This window comes from Lissotriton vulgaris, chromosome 7 (assembly GCF_964263255.1).
Source record: "Lissotriton vulgaris chromosome 7, aLisVul1.2, whole genome shotgun sequence".
Lineage (NCBI taxonomy): Eukaryota > Metazoa > Chordata > Amphibia > Caudata > Salamandridae > Lissotriton > Lissotriton vulgaris.
Window position 1 is genome coordinate 516884178 of NC_141695.1, and position 23570 is coordinate 516907747.

General features: G+C 44.6%; 1 protein-coding gene across 1 annotated transcript in view; it reads left to right on the forward strand.

The window, feature by feature from the left end:
- FOXK2 (forkhead box K2) overlaps positions 1 to 23570 on the forward strand; it is a 360578-nt gene that overhangs the window by 134910 nt on the left and 202098 nt on the right. The window lies entirely within an intron of this gene.

The following is a 23570-nucleotide window of genomic DNA, read 5'->3' on the forward strand; positions in this document are numbered from 1 at the left end:
CCTAGTACCAACAAGACCTATCGTGCTAAATGGAAGAGATTCTGTGTTTGGTGTCGGAAAGAAGGTTTACACCCATATACTTCTGCTCCACACCAACTCTTGCCTTACATTCTTTCATTAGCTAAATCTGGATTGGCTCCATCTTCTTTGAAAGTCCATCTGGCGGCCATCTCTAGATTCCGACGTTCATCTGCAGGTCCTTCCCTATGGTCAGCGAGAATTATCAAACAATTTCTGAAGGGTTTATTCAGGGTCTTTCCTCCAGTCCGGCCGCCACCGCCGGCCTGGCATTTGAATCTGGTCTTGTCATCTCTCATGAAAGCCCCTTTTGAACCTGTTCATAAGTCTGACCTTAAGTTTCTTTCTTGGAAACTGGCTCTTCTCTTGGCCCTGACATTGGCTCGAAGAGTAAGTGAGCTCCAGGCTTTCACGATTGAGGAACCCTTTCTACAGTTTAAGAATAATGTTCTGATCCTAAGAACGAATCCTAAGTTTATCCCGAAGGTGCCTTCAGAATTCCACTTAAATGAGCCAGTAGTCTTAAAACCGTTCTTTCCACAGCCTTCCACACCCGCGGAAAGAACTTTGCACTCTTTGGACATTCACAGATGCCTGAAATTCTACCTGGAAAGAACAAAACCTTTCAGGAAGTCTTCACAGCTTTTTGTTTCTTTCAGTCCTCCACGCAAGGGATGTCCAGTGTCTAAAGCCTGTATTTCCCGCTGGATTTCCAGTGCTTTACAATTTTGCCACCAAGTGGCTGGAAAACCACTGCACCGAGCAGTTCGTGCTCACTCTACCAGGTCAATGGCTTCATCGACAGCTCTATTCGCAGGAGTTCCTATCAAGGACATTTGTATAGCTGCAACATGCAGCAGTGTCCACACATTCACTCGCCACTACTGTTTGGATTCTTCTGTGAGAGAAGATGCAGCAGTGGGCCAAGCAGTTTTGAGGAATCTTTTCCAATAAGTCGGTGAGCTTTCCTTTCTATCCCGCCTTCCTATTTGCATATTTTGTATAACTGCATTATTGTCATATTTTATGATCCTATGTGTTTCTACTGTTCTAATCAGAGATGTGTAACATTTTCAGGTTCATATATTGCAAAATATGCTTTTTCTGTTTACTGCTGGTTACTCTGATACAAAGCATGGGAATCTATGAAGGTTCCAATACTGGGGCAAGAAAACAAGTTACTTACCTGTAACTTTGGTTCCCCAGTATTGGTAACTTTCATAGATTGCCATGCGCCCACCCGCCTCCCATGGGAAAGCTCAGTCTTCTTATTTTGGTGAATAGCTGTTCACAACGGCTACGAAAATCTGAGGCTCTGAGCTTCTCTCAGGAAGGTTCTGTGGGGTGAGGCTGCTCTGATTGGCTACTGCAGAAGTTTGGTCTCTTTTACAAAAAGAGGTGGATAAGCTACAAAATGAGATGAGGCCTAGGCCTATTTTTTCACTTTGTGCTTATTTCTATGGTATTTTCTATTTACCGAGGCTCCCATTCCGACGACGGGGAATGATACAAAGCATGGGAATCTATGAAAGTTATCAATACTGGGGAACCAAAGTTACAGGTAAGTAACTTGTTTTCTTCAACAATCCTCTATTCTTCCCTTTTAGATCACATCCAGTCTACGCCTTGAAGAGAATCCCCCAAACCACTCTGGGACTCGAAACGTGTCGGCACTGTACACCACAGGGATTTTGCATTTAATTAATTTTGCCTTTTGTAGGAAAGCTATAGAAATGTTTACTTACAAGGCTCAATATATTATTCCCATGTGTGCAGCAGCACCAGAAATTGTTTATATAGTTTGCTTTCAAAAATTACTCAGTTGCTGGTGGTGTTTTGTAAACCAGGACTGTTTTTTGAATGTATGCAATTATTGTTGCTCTAGGTACCACAATGTTTGTTTCAGTTTCAATTTGTGTTAGACATATATTGTTCCAATGTGTAATAATTTTCAAGTATCACCCTTGGTCTGATTTATGTAATAATATGACTATATTGCTAAAAAATGAAATTCATATAGCAAATAAATGCTCAAGACCATAACATTAATTTAATGGCCTTTAGCCTGTTAAATAACCTTAACAGCAATTAAAACGTGACAGCTAGTACACTTTTTTCTTGTTTCCTCTTTATAAATAGAGCACCCATATACTGATTTGAATAAATATTCATTTATGTATTCACAGGTATCTAAGAATCACAACGTTAGTTAAGAGGCAGACATAGGCCGACCTAACAAGAAAGCAATATCTAATACCATATTGTAAACCAGGAGCCTGACTCTCGTCCTGAAGAATGCCGCGAACTCGAAGCCAAAGGCTGAAACATGTTGACGACGGTAACTGTGGTGATGGGGTAATAGTTCCCCTAATCCCCCATCCCATATTTTTATTACCAAGTGGTATACCCTACTATTAAATACAAATAGGGGCACTACATTGGTTTTTAACTCAATACTTGCGCGGGCCCCGCTTTAATTATTAGAAGTGCCTCCCTGTCTTCATGTGTAGGCCCGCTAACTATCAAACTGGGTTTTTAGAGAGCGAGGGCTGCCTATGATGAAGCATGACACCTGGTGGTGCGTGAGGAGACCCCCTTCACAGTTTTTGATATGCCCAGCACTTCTATCAAGTAGTGCTATTGAAGCCACGGTAATGTAAGTGAATATAACTTTAGGGTAGCTACAACTGTGTGTGTTTATAGTAGATTTGGAGGCTAGCTCACCCTCGAGACCCCTTGGCCTCTGGTTCCCTCCCCATGTTATTACTGGGGGTGTTGTGTTGATATGACAATGATAATCAGACACTACCTGACCCGTGGACTGACTATAACATAGATCCACTGTGAGACATAGATCCTGATCTGTATCCAGCCAAACCTTCCCCTCCTGATGATGATAATGCATTTCAAGAGTTAATTGCTCGAGCAGCCACTTATCATTGGGTCACTTTACAGAAAGACTACCTAGAAGAGGATTTCATTTGGAAACTTTAGGAGACACACGCAGAACATCTCAATCCTTGACTGTTAATGGGTATGATGAGGCATGCAGGTGATATTTTTAAGGATCCGGTTAGGTCACGCATATTAACACCTAGAGTGGGTAAAACATATAAACCCCTTCCATCTGACCCTGTCTTTATTAAGGGTCAGTTGCCTTAAGATTCCCTGGTAGTTTCAACCGCACGAAAAAGGGCAAATTCACAAACCTCAGGAGAGGCACCTCCTCCTGATAGGGAATCAAAATTAATAGCTGCTTTTGGAAAAAAGATTAGTTGCTCAATCAGCCAATCATTAGCACAAAGCCAACACTCAAGGGCTGTTGGCTAGGTATGATAGGGCACACTGGGATTAGATTGAAGAATTATTACAATGCCTCCCAGAAGAACACAGAAAAAAAGGGCAGGAAATAGTGCAGGAAGGCAAACTTATTTCCAATTCATCCATTAGATGTGCTTTGGATGCTGCAGATACTGAAGTGAGAGGACTCAATACCAGCATCCTAATAAAGAGATCTCCATGTCGCTGAATTTCTGGTTTCAAACCAGAAGTTCAACAAACTGTACTTAATGCAGAATTTGGCATAGAACACAATTTTGGGCCTCAAATAGACCAATCGCTAGAGAAAATGAAAAAAGAGACAGAAGTGGCAATATCAATGGGCGCACTTCAGTCTCCGTCTAATGGAGATTCCTTTTGTCACTCCTTCTACAGAGGGGGTTCCAAAAATAATACCACAGATGCCACCACATCTGCGTATAAAGCGCAGGCACAGTCTTCCTCCTCTCGCGGATTCTATAGAGGTGGATATAGAGGTAACAAGTTTAAAGGAAGAGTTAAAGGCTACAACATCACGTACCCCACCATCTACTAACAAACAGTGACCTGATATCACTACCCTACGAACATTCATCACTTGTAGGGGAAAGATTACATCAGTTTCTTCCATTTGGCAATCAATAACAGATAAATGGGCATTGGACATTATCCAGCATGGTTATTGCCTGGAGCTCACAAGCAACCCTCCCAACATTCCACGTTGTATTCACAAACTGTCTTTGGAACACAAATTCTACTAAAAAAAGAAGTACAAGCTCTTCTAACAAAAGGAGATATTGAACTTGTCCCATTACAACAAGGAACAGGAGTATATGCTCTATGCTTCCTAATTCCCAAAAAAGATGGTTCGTTAAGACCAATATTGGATCTCAGACCTTTAAACCTATACATATTATCAGAACACTTCCATATGGTCACTCTACAACAAGTATTTCCCCTTCTGCAGCAAGGCGACTTTGTCAACACTAGACCTAAAGGATGCATACTTTCATATACCCATCCACCCAGCACATCACAAATACCTCAGATTTGTGATAGGAATAAAATTATTATCAGTTTAAAGTACTTCCGTTCGGAGTAACAACTGCACCAAGTGTGTTCACCAAATACCTGGCAGTAGTAGCAGCACATCTAAGATGACAACAAATACATGTCTTCCCATACTTACTCGATTGGCTCATAAAAGCCAACACACATCACAAGTTTGTGCATCACACTCAAATCACCATAAATCTTCTACATCAGTTGGGATGCACAGTCAATACACAACAATCCCATCTTCACCCCACTGAAACTCAGACATACCTCAGAGCCATTCTAAACCTTCAAATAGCTCTAGCATATCCCAGTGCATCCAGGATTCAGAATTTTCAAACATTGTTACTATTGTTTCAAACCAACCAGTATCTCTCAGCCACAACATTCATGCAGTCACTAGGGATGATGGCCTTATGCATTGCCATAGTGCCTCATGCAAGACTAAACCGGCGTCCTCTACAAGAATGCTTACCACGTTGGTGGAATCAATCACCGGGTCAGCTAACAGATCTACTGGTGGTAAGACAGCCACACTAATTGCTCTCTGCAGTGGTGGAACACACAAAAGTTATCAAAAGGGTGGCCTTTTATCGACCCAATTCCCAACTCGCGCTCACAAAAGACTCATCTCTCACATGGTGGGGTGCACACTTACAACAACAAACAGTTCAGGGTCTTTGGAACTCAAAACAGACCTGTGATATCAACTACCTAGAGCTGTAAGCAGTTCAACTAGTGTTAAAAGCATTTCTACCTCACCTGGTAAAGAAAGTTGTCTTAATCCAGATGGACAATATAACAACAATGCAATATATACATAAACAGGGGGCGACACACACTTTACAACTGTCACGATTTCTCAGACCATTTGGCATTGGGCAATTCATCACAAAATCCACCTACTAGCACAACACCTCCAGGCACAGACACCATCTTTGCCGATCTAAGCAGAATGAAACAACAAATACATGAATGGGAACTTCACCCACAAGTTCTCCTTGCGTACTTTCAAAAATGGGGATTTCCACAAATAGACCTCTTTGCCACAGCACAGAACTCAAAATGCCCAGACTTCGCCTCCAGGTTCCCACACCCTCTATCCAAAGGCAATGCCCTATGGATGAACTGGTCAGGGTTTAACAAAAATTGTCCTTTCCACAGTTTTGTAAAACAATGTGGTTTATTTCCAAGATGTAACCACTCCGCATCAAAAGTCCAGATAGATCAGCAGTCCTGCCAACAGTGACCAGTCACACTCTTAACATTCTATGACCTCATGAATTCCACATAGTAACATTCTTAACTAGATTACAACACATCTCCTTTACTTGAAATTTATAACAATAAAATGTTAAAAATAAAATAATAAAATATGGGCAATCACAATACAGTGTGAAACTACAAGGTAAGTAGAATTGTAATCAATCTAAAATATAATCTCTGAACTTCACAGGCCTATTCCGAAATCTTTGAGGGAAACTCTTGATTTCCCAGCAAGGTAATTTTCCTCTGTAATGTGTTTCCCATTAACATTATAATCACCATCCGTAGATCTGTGTATATCCATAGGTTCCTTCCCAATCTTGACATGCTCCACACACATCCTGTATTTACTTTCACAACATTTTTCCTAATGAAAACAATTGTAAAAGGACCAATAAAAGTGCTCCTACGCTTCAAAGTATGTTTTGGATTTTTCACCGAAACCTTATCACCAATGTTCCACTTCTTGTTTTTAACATGCATTCTAGAGTCATAACTGATTTTATATTTGCGTTGATATTCTGATATTCTTGAACGTCTTGCTTCTTCAGAAACTCTTGCACCTTAGCATTCAGGCAACCAACTAGGATTCAATTTTGAGACAACCTTCCTACCTCTTAAAGCCTCAAAAGGAGATCTTTTTGTAATGGCATTAGGTGTGGTACGGTGTGCCCACCATGTATCCCTCAAAATATTACTAAATTAAATTCTTGAGTTAAGAGCACGTTGAGGACTATCTTTGACAATCTGAATCATTCTCTCAGTCAAACCATTCGCTTGGGGCGTATATAACGCTGTTTTCCGATGAATAATAATATTGTCTTTAAGGAAATCACACATCTCATGAGATACAAATTGTACACCATTGTCAGTGACTAGGAACTTCGGTACACCTTCAGAAGGAAAAACATCTTTGAGAAAGTCTATAGCAATCCTAGTGTTCGCAGAAGGAACACACAATGTGACTACCCACTTTGAAGTATAATCAACAAGTAAAGTAACAAAACGTTCATAGGACGGTAACAAATCAAAAGGTCCCATGATGTCCATTCCTAACTTTGACCAAACCAGATCATGAACCTCAACCGGGGATAATGGCGCACGGCTAAGAACATGCAATTTGTCACTCTCAGCACAAGTTACACAATCTTTCACAACACTCTCTATCGTGATCCATACCAGGCCACCAGTATCTCTCCCTTACTCGAGCTTTAGTAAGGCTCCGTTGAAGGTGACCTTCCTGGGCAGTGTTAATGATTCTACTTCTGAACTCAATTGGCGGAACCACTCTATCTCCTCTCATGAGATTTCCACATATAAATGAGTTCATCCCTCACAGTCCAGTATGCTTTCATTTCTTGATCTAGAGTTTTATACTCTGGCCAACCTTGTTTAATCCACAATCTCCGTGACTACAGAACATCATCTTTATTCCCACCATCTGACCAATCCTCTCTCGACAAGGTGGACTCCGCGATCCAGCATATATTTCAATCTGACTTGCTGTGGATGCCTACTCCACAGGTAGTCGAGAGAGACAGTCAGCAGACTTGTTGTTGGACCATATATATATTGTACCCTGAAATTATATTCTTGTACACCCTCACACCAGCGCTTAATTCTTGGTGTGATATGTTCACTGTCAACATCAAAAGATCTGAATTAAAGTACGATGATCTGTCCTCATTAGGAAAGAAATTACCCAAAGATAAAATTTGAAATATTGTACAGCCTAGAATACACTCAAATCTCCCCTTTCAACACAAGAATAATTTTTCTGCATCTTTAAGTGTTATCGACGCAAACGCAACTGTTCTCTCTTCACCATCCAGTATTTGAGGGAGCACTGCACCCAGTGCCTTGACAATAGCGTTTTTTATTGATGTCAAAATGTCCTAATGTAGGCATTTTCCCAATTTCACTTTTGATAGTATCAAAAGCTCTCTGACATTCCTCCGACCAAGAAAAATGTGATCCCTTTTTAAGTAGTGCTCTAATGGGCTTTATTACACAAGCAAATCCTCGTACAAATTTTGAATAAAATTCAGCAAGGCCTAAGAATGACCTTACTTGCTCCTTATCTATTGGCTCTATTGGCATGGGAGCGTTCACCACACTATGTGCTAGTTCCAATTTCGGCTGAATACCAACACTTTCCCTTTTTCACTGTTAAACCTTTTTCTCTCAATTTTTCCAAGACCTTCATTAAAGTTTTACCATACTCTTCCCTACTCTTACCATAGATTAAAATGTTGTCTTGGAAAAACATAATGTTGCTTATGCCTTCTAAAACTCTTTTCATGACCCTCTGGAAGCATGCCTCTGCAGATGCTAATCCGAAAGGCATCCTTAGGAAACGGTAAGCTCCCAGAGGTGTCACACATGAAGTAAGATGCCTTAACTCTTTGTGTAAGGGAATATGATGATACGTGGACGGCAAGTCCAATACACTAAACGCACAAGCTCCCTTAAGTGTGCTGAGAGACTCTGAGATATTGGCGGTCCACCCAGCACCATTCATTCAAACTCCTCAAATCAACACACATTCTGACACTAGCACCACCATCCTTCGGGGCCAAAACAATGGGGGCTAACCATTCTGACGCTTCTATCTCTTCTATAACTCCCAATTTCAATAGCTTCTCCAGCTCAGTCTTGAGTGGTTCCATCATCATGTTTAGCACTTTTCTTACTTTGTGCACACACGGCAACCAATGTAGGATTTTTTGACAAACGTTTTTCTTGCGCACAAGTACTATTTGTGCATCGCACCAATTGATCTCTGACTAAAGAGTCAGAAAGATCCCCAAACTTACATGTCCTTGCTAAAGTTTTAAGAGAAGCAATATAACTCTTCACTCGTTCATTGGGGCCCTGAATTCTGGTAAAGAATTTATGCCTCTCCAAAACCACATTAATGCGAGGACCAAAATATCTCTCTAACATTGCCATGGACATTTCATATACATCATTAAGTTCACCCTCTCCATTACCAATAGTAACAAGATCCATACTGTCATAAATATTCCGTCCCTCAACTCCCAAATTATGTAAAAGAATAGCTTGTTTTCTGAAAGCCGAAAACTTTTCCCCTCCAATTGCCACAATGTAAGAATCAAATACATTTCTCTACCTTTTCCATGGAAGAATTGGTTCTCCATTTTCAGAAAGGAAGGCTGGAGCTTGTGACATGCTTGTTAATAAAGCCATGTTAAGTTATCGTATGATGTTATAATGGTACTTAATACATAAAAAAAACTAATAAAGTTTTAGGCATTAATTATCCATCAGTGTGAGAGCAAAAAAAAAAATAATTAAAACAAAGAATGTGGTCACCGTAGTCTAAAGTGTAAAGTGGTTGACATTCCTTTTAGTTTGTCGTACTCACACGCAGATAAATCCAACTGTACGGATAATGAAGACAAAAAAAAATTATGTGGGATATCTATAATCAGTCACTTGTCACATAGGTAAATAGTGAAGTTATTTGAGGTGACATTCCAAAACACTCACTGTGGTACAAAGTGTGGGAAAGCTATGCTGGGTCAGTTGCACTTCGTCACAGTAACGCTAAATGAACAACTTCGTTAACTGTGAAATTATTTCCAACAATTCCAAAAAGTATCTGTTGTGCACTTGTGATAAAAAAAAGTTGACTACAGTCATCCGTAATACTCACAGCTTGTAGAGTTGCTTGTGCCAAGTGAAAATGTAATTCCAAAGTACACAAAGTAAACAATCGTGAATAATATTTTAAAAAGAAAATGGCGGTCACGCAAGGTTGCGCTGCGTGACCTCTCGTAGTGACGTAACTTACTTAATGGAGCGAGGAGGACGCGATCTGGGGAAGAACGTTGAACACTGCAGTATCCTCTGAAATGACGTGTTTGTTTCCTTAATGGAGCAAGGAGGTCGCGATTCGAGGAAGAACGCTGAACACTGCTGCTGCTTGAAAGACACCTTCAAGGCAGTTGAAAGAAACGGTCTCTCACTGCATCGTCGCAAAATGAATATAAAGATAATCTTACCGATAGTTTGCGAACGATGACTTGAAGTAAATAATTTCCTCCCTTGCAAAGTGTCATATGGTTTCCTCTCCGATGAATCCAGAGAATTCAAAACCAAGTTTCAAGGCTCAAGGTGTGGCAAAATCCAGAGTTTCAAATAATCACAAGTCCAAGTGTTAAAGTAACGAAATCCAAGGTTTCAAATTGTCACAAGTCCCATTGTCAAAATTCCACAAATGACAATTGTTTGCTTCAAGCCTCCAAAGTGTTTCTAAAATAACAGTCCAAAAGAAAGTAGTAGGGAAATTGATGCTGAGAATGCTTATCTCGAATCAAGCTGGGTCCCTCGTCGCAAGCGTATTTGCTTACGCTTTTCTGCCTCTCCCTCTCCTTCCATTTCTGGTTCGGAAACACAGGCAGATATCTCTCACACTGATTCTCTTAGCTCCCACATGGGCTCGTCAGCCATGGTTCACCACTCTGTTAGAATTATCAGTGGTTCCACATCAGAAGCTTCACATAACGTCAAACTTTCTAAAACAGAACTGTGGTGAAATCGGACAGCCAAATCCCAACTACCTCAACCTAGCGATTTGGCTCTTGAAATTATAGAGTTTGGTTATCTAAACCTACCACCAGATTGTATGAACATTCTTAAAGAAGCAAGGAGACCTACCACTAGAGCATGTTATTCAACAAAGTGGAAATGATTTGTCATATATTGCAATATTAACTCAATTGATCCGCTGAATACATCTACAGCGCGCAGGTTAAGCCTACACATCTCTTGACTACACTTTGCAGCAGTAGCTGCACATCTTCAAAACAGGCAATATTTATCTTTATTCAAAGTTCCTGTAATCAGAGCTTTTATGGAAGGCCTTGAAAGAATACTATACCCTTGCTACTTACCTGCACATATCTGGAAACTTAACATTGTTCTTACAAGACTTATGCGCCCAACTTTTGAACCATTACATAATAGTTCATTACACTTTCTTTCATAGAAGGTTGCCTTTTTTTTTTTTGAAAACAGATTTTATTGACTGAACACACATATTATGCAAAGCTCTGTCATCCAGAGTCTACTGCCATCATCAATTTGTCAGTACAGCTTCAGCAGTGTTCATATGCATAGATAATTAATAACACAATGAAAGGAAAGGAACTAAATAATAGACGCAACTCCCCCCCCCACTCAATCCCCCCCCCCCATGCACCGCTACTTGCTCTATACACAGCTTAACGACCATATAAACAGCATGCCATGTACTCTAGCCACCAACCGTGGTACCATACAGTCCAACACTTCAGGGAGACGGGAGGACCCCTTCTTCAAGCGGGGGATCCGAGTCCAGACCACGGTAGTCTGCCCACCGCTTCCAAATTTTGTAGTGCTTTCGCGGACAGCCCCTGGTCCTGCTCTTTTCATTGTCCACTGGAGGGAGCCCGCGAGTTGTGCCAGAAACGCCATCTTCGGCGAGACGGACATGGAGATGGCCGCTTCCACCTACCGTACTCGTACTCGCTAAGGATTCCACGGACTCTCCGGAGCACGAGAGGCACGAGGCAGGAGGCAGTAGCGGGCCGCCGCCATCGCTTTCAACTGTCTCAACCTGTCTGCTGGCTGACCGTGGCTTCCAGCCCGACCGCGACTGGACCACTGTGCTGCTACAGCTGCACGGTACGGGGAAACAGCGATACGGCGTTCCACGTGCAGGGTGCGGCAAAATGGCAAAATGGCAGGCCGGCAGGTGTGAGCGCTGCCTTAAGTCAACAACACCGTCATCGCCTCCCCCACTGTCCCCGTGTGCCACGAAAGACCGGAGCAATGACTAAGGAGCTGCAAGGTGCTGCCGGCAGGTGAGAGCACTGTAACAACAACAACACCGCCAAGCAGGGGAAGGGGAACCTGTCATCTTGACCCCCTCACTGCCCCCCCACCCCCCACTGCCCCCCTGTGCTGATGCGCCGTAGGCAGGTGTGAGCGCTGTGCTTCGAGCCCTAAGCGCTGTGATAACACCGCCACCGCCACAGCTTCCTGCGTTTGGCCGCCTGAGCAGCTCGGAGACCGAGAAACCCTGAACTAAAAGCAAAGAAGGGTAGCAAATTGAAGAAAAGAGAACCGGCTTATCTCCGGGGAGAGCGAGAGCGAGGAACCGGTGCTGGCGCATGAGCCGGAGGACAAGAGGTCTTGGGTGCTGGTGAGTGAATATTAAGGCCGCAAGGCAGCAAGGTAGCAACTAACCGAGGTAACCCGCAACTCGTACACACAGCAACGCAGGAACCCGGAGGGGGGAGAGACGCGAGCGCGACAGCCGATAGAGGCGGTCGCGAAGTAAGAGCCCCGGGGGCTGGGCTAACAGGCAGTCTGACCAGGTCCGACTGACCAGGGGTCCTCCCGGTGCGCTCCGCTCGTAAGCAAATCAGGTACCCCCCCCCCCCAGCGACACCTCCGCAACCCCCAACTGACCCACATCTTGAGTGGGCGCAGATACAGGGGCAGAGTATCCGCTCTCGAACCGCTTCACCATCATCCAGTTACCTAACCATCTAATTATTACCAAACTTCACCTATCATTCCAACACTCATGTAAGTGCGGGGAGCCGCGGTGAGAGACCAAGAGAGCAGAGCGGGATGAGGTCTGGTAAGATCAGGGGCTCACCAGAGTTAATTCCAAGCAAAAAAGCAAAGACGAAAAAGGGGAACAAGAAAACAGACACCGACGGTCCAAAATCCCCCAGAATGGAGCAGAATCTTCTCTCCTTAACTGAGTCATCATTGGGTCCGGCCAACACTAAAGCGAAACGGGGGCACTCAACGGCCCTGCTCCAAGTGCCATCGGCTACCGAGCCACTTATTTAGGAAAAAGCTCCACCAACCTAAAATTTATACAAAGTTTGAGTTTCTAAAGGACGCAGGCTCAGTCATCTTCTCGAGCAACAAGCACCTCTAGGGGCTGCAAACTCCGCTGTCACCTTTACCCCTGCTGGGAAAATGTGCACCACTGCACAACACTATCACAAGCACTATAAGCACCCTGGTCCAGGGAACCTCCACGGCTACGGCTGATCCTCATCACAGGGGGACCCTAAAGCACAGGTCCACAAGTGCAAGAGCCTCCAGTGTTCTCCTCTGCATCAGGAAAGCCCCTGACTCTATTTGCAAACAGAAACTATCATCTGCTCACCCATTCAGCTGCACTCCAAGACCCCCACCGGAGGAGATCACAATCAACCCAAAAGAAGCAGACAAACTCAACAACCCGGACCCCCTAGATAGTTGCTAAAGTACGGGGGAAGCAGGGGCTGATGTACAGCCGCCAACAACGACAAAGATGCAAACTCCGGCCACTCCCAAGGATATCCAACTAGACCAGGGAAGACACCTCAGGAGCCCCAACCATAGCACTCCCATCAAAGCCCACTCGGCTGGCACAGGTGCCTTATCACATATAGAACTGGGCAACCATGCCTCGGCACCAAGTTCCTTGTGCAGCGCGGCATTTAGCGCGGCACTTAGCCAACACAACTCCAGTCAACACAATTCCAGCCGGGAAGTTGAATGTAGGGCTACACCGTCTTATCCGAATGTACAAGGGCGAGAGAATAGGTTAATAATCAACAACCCAGACCACAAAGACCCGTTTTCCCCCCCAACTCATCTTTGGCTGTTAACAATACCACCAACACGTCTTACCCGATTGTACAAGGGCGAGAGGATAGGTTAATATTCAACAACCCAGACCATAAAGACCCGTTTTCCCTCAACTCACCTTTGGCTGATAACACCACCAACACTGTCCCAAATGCGTATCACCAATCTACAAATGAGAGAGAGCAGGGAAAAGATCACAACGCCGGAGCCTGGACCTCCCTCTTAAACACAATTCAGTTAGCCGTAGAAGCCCTACAATATCAATCGGACAAAATGGATCTTCAACTCAACCTCCTTAATACACTGGCAGTTTTCACCGCGGGGATTGACGATAAGCTAGGTAATTTGAACAGCCTGATACAAAGAGCACAATCAAATACCTACGTAAGCTGCAACTGCAATCAGGCAGTAGATAAACTAGCCACACTGCCTTCAATGTTAACGGATCTAATAGGGGACATAAAGTCGCTGCACAGAGAAAAAAGCTTTCAAAGAAACGGGCACCATTAACTTTGCAGAAGGTAACATCAGCAGCAAACCATCTGATATACACTCAACTGGCCAGGAATACTCCGCAAATGAGGAATTGTCCCAGAAGAGTCTGGAATCCCCCAAAAACTTAATGCAAAACGACGACAACAAAAAAGAAAAGGACGCTAGCAAAATCTTTCGACAACTACAATAAAACTCTTCCCTATATTCTCTGGTACTACCGCAAAACGCATGGAGATCACAAACACTGCAACCCCTAAGAAGGGGAAACTCCAGCAGCTACCAGCCCAACCCAACCGCAAAACAAAATCAGCAACCTGCTGCATCAGGAAGGACAAGGGCCCCAAGTCCAACTAGCCGCTAACTCTCCTGGACATTTAGACACACATATAACAACGGCGACTAGTACTAGCCAGCACACACAGCGCATTGAGTCCTCCGCAAAGCAGGAGCCAGTTACTGAATGCCAAGTGGCAGCCCTTACATCGTCAATCAGAGAAGCCTCTCATCGAACGGCCATCCATGCAGAGCGTACCAACCAGGCCCATCCAACCTCAGCAGTAACTAAAAAACCCTTCCCACTGATCACTAAGGAGGGGGTAAGGGAAACACCTACAGGCCCCACGTCAAGCCAAACGCAAGACGACCAAATTAGGGCCACTCTTACGACAACTGTGACTATTCACCCTGCCCACAGCCAATCGGAGCGCTCAAAGACTACCTGGCCACAAGAGGTGCAAATAATATTTAAGGAACCAACGCCAACCGAAGTACCAACTCATAGTTCCAACACGCCTGGTGATGGCAGAAATCCAGTAATGCATAAAGCTCCACTCGATCTTGGAGTAGCAGGTCACGCCCATGCTGCAAATGCTCAACGGAAGGCAGACGGTAGCAAAACACATCTAACTGAGATCCTTGTCTTTCACCCGGAATACACATCGAAAGGGCAGCAGGACGTGCTGAATAGAGGCAACATTCTCAAACTGATGAAATGCGTTCCCACCTTGGGGGGCATAAACTCCAATGACCTACTTTCGGTTGAATTCTTGCCTGCTCCGAACGCAAACAGCCAGGAGGCGACCAGGAAGGCCTGGTCCTCTAGTGACGTTGACCTAATTGCATCAGAAGCAGCTCAATTTAAGAACTGGGGCATCAAGCTCGCTCCACTACAAAGACCAGCCTACCCTTCGCCACTTCGCAGAAGAAACAGTTCTGAACCAGCGATGCAACAGGCCAACCCCTGCAGTGTACTAAGGGGTGCGCTGGGAAGATCACCGACAAAAAGGGAGAACAGCACTTGGCAGCTACCATTGGATAGGCTGTCAACGACAACTGGCTTGGAGCCAGTGTTCTCAACAAGCAGACGCACCTTAGCCCCAAGGAATCATCAGCCTTGCACACTTACCACTGCCAACTCCCAGCGAGACAGCGCGCCAAATAAGCACCCACGCAGTACGGGGGAATGGGCAGAAGTAAGTACAAGGAAGGCATCTCACTCAAACCACGCACTAGTAAGAGGAACATTGTCCCGTACGTTTTTCACATGCCCCGAAGAGGTATGACGCCCTCACCAAACGGGAGAAGACATCAGAGGAAGGGTGCCAGCTCTTGGCATCTGTTCCTGGAACATAAATGGCCTTACCTCTAAAATGGATGACTCGGATTTCATAAAGTATATCTCCCAATTCGATATTATAATGCTGCAGGAAACCTGGCTCTCAAGTACAAAACACATCCCTGGTTTCACTTGCTTCTCATCAGCGGCGGCCAGAACCAACAAATTTGGACATCAGTCAGGATGTCTGGCGACATATGTATCCACTACATCAATGTCCTCGGCCGTCCAACTGGTCTCACGAACATCTTCAACCTTATCCGTAAAGACTAAGCTACAGTTGGGCACCAAAGAGGAAGAAGTCTGTTTTGTCAACGCATATGTTCATCCCAAAAACAGAGCCAAAGACTCAAGGAACATCTTGAACCAACTGGCGGAGCACGTCACACAACTGGAGAACCCACTCCTCTTCTTGTCGGGGGACTTTAACCAAAACTTACTTGGCTCGTCATCAGAAGATGAAGCCCTGGCTCTCAATAAAATCTACAGTATACCAGCACAAAGTTCCCCTCCAAATCAGAGAAAGCGCAATAATAACGCTTTTCTCCAAGATTTAGAACATCAAAATCTTCGGGCACTAAACGGCAGATTTCAGTCTGATTTCCCTCCAGTAGCTTCTTTCTATTCTCATAGAGCCAGCTCCATTTTGGACTACACTTTCGCCAGTCTGGCACTATTTCCATACATCCGGGAATTCAGAATGGGAGACCAGGGGGAAAGTGACCACCGCCCTCAGGAAAGCCAGCTGACAGCAAAGACGCCAACGGTAATCAGGCCAGACAATACACTGGGGGAGATTTATACAATCAATCAAAGGAAAATCAAATGCTCGCCAACCAATACAATCACCTTGGCTGAAACTGCCCTGCAACTGTACAATATACACACACCAGATGCAGTTGGGCTCATTCCCCACTGGGAGCAATACACAGATTCACTGGTAAACAAACTAGCAAGAAAGACCGCTCCTAAAGGCAATCATAACACAGAGCACAGCAGAACCAGCCTAAAGAGAGGACAAAGAATACTACTACGCTCACAAAAAAGCGCCGTAAACCTATCCTTACGGAGGCTAAGAGCGGCGCCCCAAAACGAACTATTACGAACCACATTGAAAAAACAAAGGGCTGAGCTCAAACAGACAAAATGGGAAATAAAAAGAGACGTAGAAAACGAGGGCTGGGCAAAACTTCTATACGACTCTAAAAGCAACAATAGCGCCCTCTTCTGGCAAACAGTAAACAAGATCCTACGCCCAGACCACAAGGACCTTGGTTCACACATTGGGGAAGATCAGTGGATCAACCATCTCGGCAGTCATTTCAATGACCCCTTGGGACAGACAGGGGCACAAAGAAGCACCAACGTAAAGCAAGTACCCGCAACGACCATGACAACGCCGACAATCCCGGGAGATCAATCCCAACTCACAGCGGCCCAGCAAATAGCCCTATTAAAAAAACAGATCTGTAAGGGCCGGAAAGAAGACGCTCCAGGTCCTAATGGCATTCCGCCAGTCCTGTTCAAGGAGAAAGACATAGAATGGGCCACCATACTACAACCTTTATTCACAGAAGTCCGACTCCTAAACAGAATTCCAGATTCCTGGAGAGGGTCGACGATTGTCCCCATACACAAAAAGGGAGACAAAATGGTCCCTTATAACTACCGTCTAATAGCCCTTCTTGACAACGAGGCCAAATACTTCGCTGGAATAATCTTAGAGGATATTGTAACATGGGCGGACTCAAAGCAGATTATACCATGGAATCAGACTGGTTTCTGGAAAAAAAACGGAACAACCAACATCCTGGCTATCTCGCTGATAATGGACGGAGCTAAAACAAAAAAACTGCAGCTGCACTTGTGCTATATTGATTTCAGCGCAGCCTTCGATAACACAGAGAGGCATGCTGTGGCGGAAACTTGCACAATGGGGCATACCTCAATCGCTTCTAAATATGCTGAAGTTACTTCATTATGACACCTGGGTGCAGGTGAAGCTGGGAAGCGGGACCCATCTGTCCTCCAGAGTCCGCACGACTAAAGGGTTAAAACAAGGGTGTGTGCTGGCCCCGACTTTGTTCAACCTATTCATGGCAGACTTATCAGGCCGACTTGACACATCCAACTCTCACTCTCCGAGGCTGGGAGGAAAAACCCTAAGTAATTTACTATACGCAGATGACGTGGTACTTCTTAGCCATACACATATTGGCCTCCAGAATTTGCTGATCGAAATGCACAGCTACGCAATGGAAAATAATTTAAAAAATCAATCTAAGTAAAACGCGTACGATGTCGGTCAACACCAGGAACAAACACCAGAAGTCCTGGACTCTGGGCGGCCAAAAAATAGAGTCTTCACACGAATATAAATACTTGGGACTTATCTTCGACACTGACGGCTCATTCATTCGGCAGATGGAGGAAACCAAAAGAAGAGGGGCCTTGATCGCCATCACATTGAAAAATCTAGCAAACCAACTATCTGGGCCAACCTGGACACCATATCTAAAAGTCATTCAGGCTGAATTGCTCCCCTCAATTTTCTACGGCAGCAAGGCACTACGAGGAAGAGACTCTAGGAACTTAGATAACATCCAGGTAAAAGCATATAGAACTCTGTTCTCACTTCCGTCTTACACCTAGCCTGCCCAAATAAGGCTGGAGGTTGGCCTAAAAAAACAAGACCTTGCAAGACAAGGAGCCTACATTATCTGCTGCCACAAACTCCGCTTTGCCTCTATTGACACCTTAAACGCGATGCTGTGGCAAGACATACAAAGCAGGGATGTATCTCAGGCACGCTCCTACTTGAAGGCAGCATTGAGGGCTGTCAAGGCATCCGCACTCTGGGCAATGCAACTGGGGCACAAACCGTTTAAAAAAGCGGTTTGGAAAAATGTAAAAACTCTCCCTAATAGAGGACAAGGCCGCTTTTGCTAAAAGAAACCATGCGTGGATGACAATAAACACGTATAAATCCCTGACACCACAACTCTACTTCAGCCAGGGCTATCCGAAAATAACTAAACTGAAGTTTCTTAAATGCAGATTAGGGATCCTGCCCAGCAGAGAGCATCAACCACCATGGCTCAGGAGCAATGGCAAGGAAGTCTGTCCGCTCTGCAACCTAGCAACTGGAGACATACTCCACATGACCTGTCTCTGCGAAGAGCTTCTCAAACAATAATGGAGCTTAGAGGGAATACGGAAAGGGTCGCCCTCCACTCACAGTCAATAATATACAATGAGACCCAATCCAACTGGCGAGCAAATCTATCAGTGACATATGGGGGGTCAAATATATCCCACTCCCTACTAATCTCTTATCCACATAATAATGAGATAATGCACTGTGCTCTGCCTTGTTAAAAATATCTGTTCTCCACAACAACAAAACAGAGCGAAGATCTCAGAGTGACCTCACTCTTAGTTGTTCACAACCGTCCACAACACACATTGGACATTACTCTAAATAGAGGAAAAAATGTGCGAGAAGCAAGTGACCCCTCACGGAAACACCACCAAGCGGGGTAACTGGTATGCAATTTCCAGACAGGCCCCTGTCTCATCATCGGTGGTCACTTGCTCCTCGGGAAAATAAAGGTGATAGAAAAGAAGACGTGTCCAAAACAAACAACATATAAAGTGCTGCAGTGAAGTGCAGAAAACTCTGCTAGTGACAAACACACACAAACAAAATGATAGAGTGCCTAAAACCACACACAACACACCATTCCCTTATCCACTTTTATTCGTAGGGTGGTGATTGCGTGCTATTGGGTATTAAAAAGGCTGGTAGCTAGTCATGCATACCATTACCTACAGTGCCGACATGTTTCACTGCTGTATAACGTAGAGCAGTTTCATCAGGGCTGCACTCAAGTGCTGCCACTTCACTCTTTTTGGACACTCAGCTCTATAACGTGCTGTGAATGGAGAACAGATACAAGGTTTAAAAACATGTAGACTTAGGCTGGCCAGAGGTATACTATGAAGGTATAAGCCAAGTGGTAGTGTGAGGAATATTTACCCAGGAGCAGCAAAGCATTGCATACCGGCCACTCCGTTATCAAACTGGGACCCTAAATACTCCAAACGTGAGTGTGCCCCTTGATTTGTAATAAAAAGTCTTATATCTGCAAAATGAAAGAAACAAATACAAAGTTGTAGTGTTCCTTATGCTGTTATGCCATGAAGCATCTCATGTATACTACACCTGTACTCGAGACTGAGCAACAAGTGTCATACATGCTTAGCGCTACTATTACAAACTGCATGAAAAGGGTTATTCAATCTAAAAGAGATACACCACTAGGGTGCTGGTTGTAAATACCCCTCACTCAGCGACCCACATGTCAACCATAACGCAGCCAGAGTGACCCACATCACAGTAATAGCGCAGCCAGAGCGAGCTTAGAGTTACCAGTCACAATCGTGACCCACTTCAAACTGAACATGTAAGGCTACGCGGAGTCAGCGGGTTAAAGCATATAACATTTAGCCCATTGAGCGAAAGGGTACTTCCCTGGCGCTTCGTTTAGAATGAAAGAGTACTTCCCTGGCGCTTCGATTACAATCCGTCTCACCGTGACTAACTGGGAAGACGCCTTTCCTCAGCCGTGTCGGACGCCCACACCAGGAGCATCAGGTCTGGGACTTAATACACTCCATCCAACCGGATATATGTTTCCTTGTGGAAACCTGGCTGAAACCCCACACTGTCACAGCCATTGCAATGGGGATTCCCTCTGGCTACAAGATCAAACACCTTGACAGAGACATTAAAACCGGAGGCGGTTTAGCAATTATATATAGGGATCATATACATTGTACAATTATTGAACAACACTCAAACGCACAATTAGAAACCCTGCTTTTTAAATTTCATCTAACTAATCATTTTACTTGGAAAGGGGCCTTGGTCTATCGACCCCCGGGAGCAGATCCCACTTTTGCACTTACTCTCCAAGAAATCTTAGCCCCACATATTAAATCAAAAGAAGACTTTCTGCTTCTAGGTGATTTTAATATACATGTTGACCAGCCAATGTTGACCGAATCCATGGCTCTAATTACAGATTTACTGAATTTGGGCTTGGAATTAAAAAACCATGGACCTACTCATACAGGAGGACACATGCTCGATCTTATTTTCTCTAACTCCACTAAAATAAACTGTTCCTTAGCCACCAGTATATCGTGGACTGACCACTCTTTGTTGGAATTCACTCTTCCTACTCCTACGAGACCCATAAAGAATGTCCCCTCCCCCCCCTCTTGGAGACGTCAATGGCACAAAATTAATATTGATATGGCTCATGAGGTATGGATAGATCCCATTTTTTTGCAAACCGATACAGCTGATACTGCATTAGCCAAACTTAATGAATCTATCAAAAAAACCATTGACATTATTGCTCCCCTAAAAAGACACAAACAACACCTAGTATCAAAACAAGAAAAGTGGTATACAAAAGAACTGAGAGCAGAGAAACAAAAGTGTAGACGTTTTGAGAAAGCCTGGAGAAAAACCAAAACTGAAAATAACCGTCTGATTTTCCTTAAGGCCCAATCAGAATATTATAAAAACATTAAGTCAGCGAGGAAACTACAATTGACACAACAAATAGAAGAAGCAGGTAACAGCCCTAAAGAACTTTTTAATATTCTACAGAATTTTATAAAACCTACAGCGTGCGAAAGTTCAGACGACTTTTCACAGGAATTGTGTGATAAAGTATCGCTGTTCTTCGAGGACAAAATTAACACCATCTATGAAAAGATATTAGTTGCCAACAATACCAGCAAAAGTCAAACTAAAATTGGTCCCACCGCGACTTCTGTTTCAGACAGTAAAACCTCCCTGACGCTTTTCCCTTCCATTACTTATACAGAGCTTCTTACTCTCTGTACTCATATCAAAACAGGATCCCCCAATGACCTTGTACCGGCTAAAATGGTCAGCCCTTTGATCCCATTACTAGGCCCCCATATTCTCGAAATGGTAAACATCTCCCTCAGAACAGGCCAAGTCCCGGCAGATTGGAAAAAGGCAGTGGTGAACCCAATAAGAAAGAAGGCTTCATCTCCCTGGACAGACCTATCCAACCTGCGTCCCATCTCCCTCCTACCTTACCTAGGCAAGATCACGGAGAAGCACGTGAACACCTATCTCTCGAAACACCTTGAAGCGACGGAAGGCCTGGACCACTCCCAATCTGGGTTCAGGCCTAACCACAGCACAGAATCGGCACTTCAAACAGTGACCAATAACATCAAAATGGCACTGGATGATGGTTGCTCTATGATTCTGGTGCTGTTGGACCTTTCCGCCGCTTTTGATACGGTGTCTCACAAGGTGCTTCTCCATCGCCTGAAGGAGGTAGGAATAGAGGGAGAGGCTCTGGCATGGTTGGAGAGTTTTCTGTCCGGGCGTTCCCAAGAAGTTAGGCTGGGCTCCCACAAGTCCACCTATCGGGAGCTCAATAAGGGGGTGCCACAGGGCTCCTGTCTGAGCCCGACACTTTTCAACATATATGTGGCCCCCCTTGCCAACCTAGCAAGATCCTTCGGGTTCACCCCTGTATCCTACGCTGACGACACCCAACTTCTTTTTCCCTTCAAAACTCTCACACCTGCAATAAAAAGATCTTTTGCAGAGGGGATGAGAGCCATTGCAGACTGGATGTCATCGAACTGTCTGCAGTGCAATGTCGGGAAAACTGAAGTTGTGCTGTTCGGGCAAGCGACGACACACTGGTCATCTGACTGGTGGCCTCTGGAACTTGGTCCTGTTCCCACCCCCAAGGTTAAGGTCAAGAACCTAGGAGTTTTGTTTGACCAACAACTTACTTTTAAGGACCATGTTAATCAAGTAGCCGGCACCTGCTTCCGGGCTATAGGGATGCTCAGACGTGTTTTTCCCTATCTCCCGGATCACCACAGGAAAACTCTGGTGCAGGCGCTTGTTATTAGTAGGATCGATTACTGCAATGGATTGCTCCAAGGAGCCAATGAGGAGCAAATCAAGAAATTGCAGGTCATTCAAAATACAGCCGCAAGGATCATCATGAATGCTCCTCCTAGGACTCCATCCTGCCCCCTACTGTCTCAGCTTCATTGGCTTCCTGTGAAGAAGCGTGTTCATTTTAAGACTCTGTGCACCATACACAAGAGTCTAATAGGGATGGGCCCTAAGTATTTTATAGACATTTTTAAGCCTTACACCCCAGGACGCTCCTTGCGTTCCAGCGACCAGCTACTACTCAAAGTACCAAGAATTAAGAAAACTAGGCAAGGTGGACGTGCACTGGCCCACACCGGACCTGTTTTATGGAACTCATTGCCGCTCGGACTGAGGTCAATCACTAATCACATGGCGTTTAGAAAAAACCTAAAAACCCATTTGTTTCCCAGCTATTAACTGTCCTTCCACCTTTGGACACTTTCTCTTACTCTCTCTATACCTGCAGTTATAGCGCAGAGATACCCCTTCGGGGGTCTAGTCTGGCGCTCTATAAGAATATAAAATAAGGAGCACTCAAGACGGCAGCGCCGGTGCAGCCACGCCCATCGCGTCACGTCACGTGATCGCGCCTCCTTGCGTGGCGGCCATCTTAGCCTAGTCAATAGGCTTCAAACACTACAGCAGGGTACACTGGCCCAGCCCTATCTAGGGGGTGAGGTGCTATACCACTGCAACATTGCACTGGCAAAAATACTGGGTATTGATACCAGGAGGGCAGGGACATAGTACCACAGAATGTCAGAACTTCCCCACATCAATAAAAAGTGAAACAGGACACACTGATTAGTTAATAAACAGATGAATGATATGCTAGGTATCGCACTGTCCCCCCTAGACCATATCCTGTGCAATTCACCCCCATGGGCATATTGAAAGCAGTGTAGTAAGAACACCCGTAACTCCAGAGTAACACACAGTCAAGGAGTGCTGTGCTAGAAAGAAAATTATCATCAAGGGGCAACCAATATGGAGCGACTGGGTTCTGGGCACAGAAAAGGCAAGTTTACACGGAACCACTCCTTGATCCAACTGGGAGATCGTGAACCCAAGTTTGGCCGGGGGGCATGACCCAAAAACATAGAGGGGGACCCAGAGTGGTGC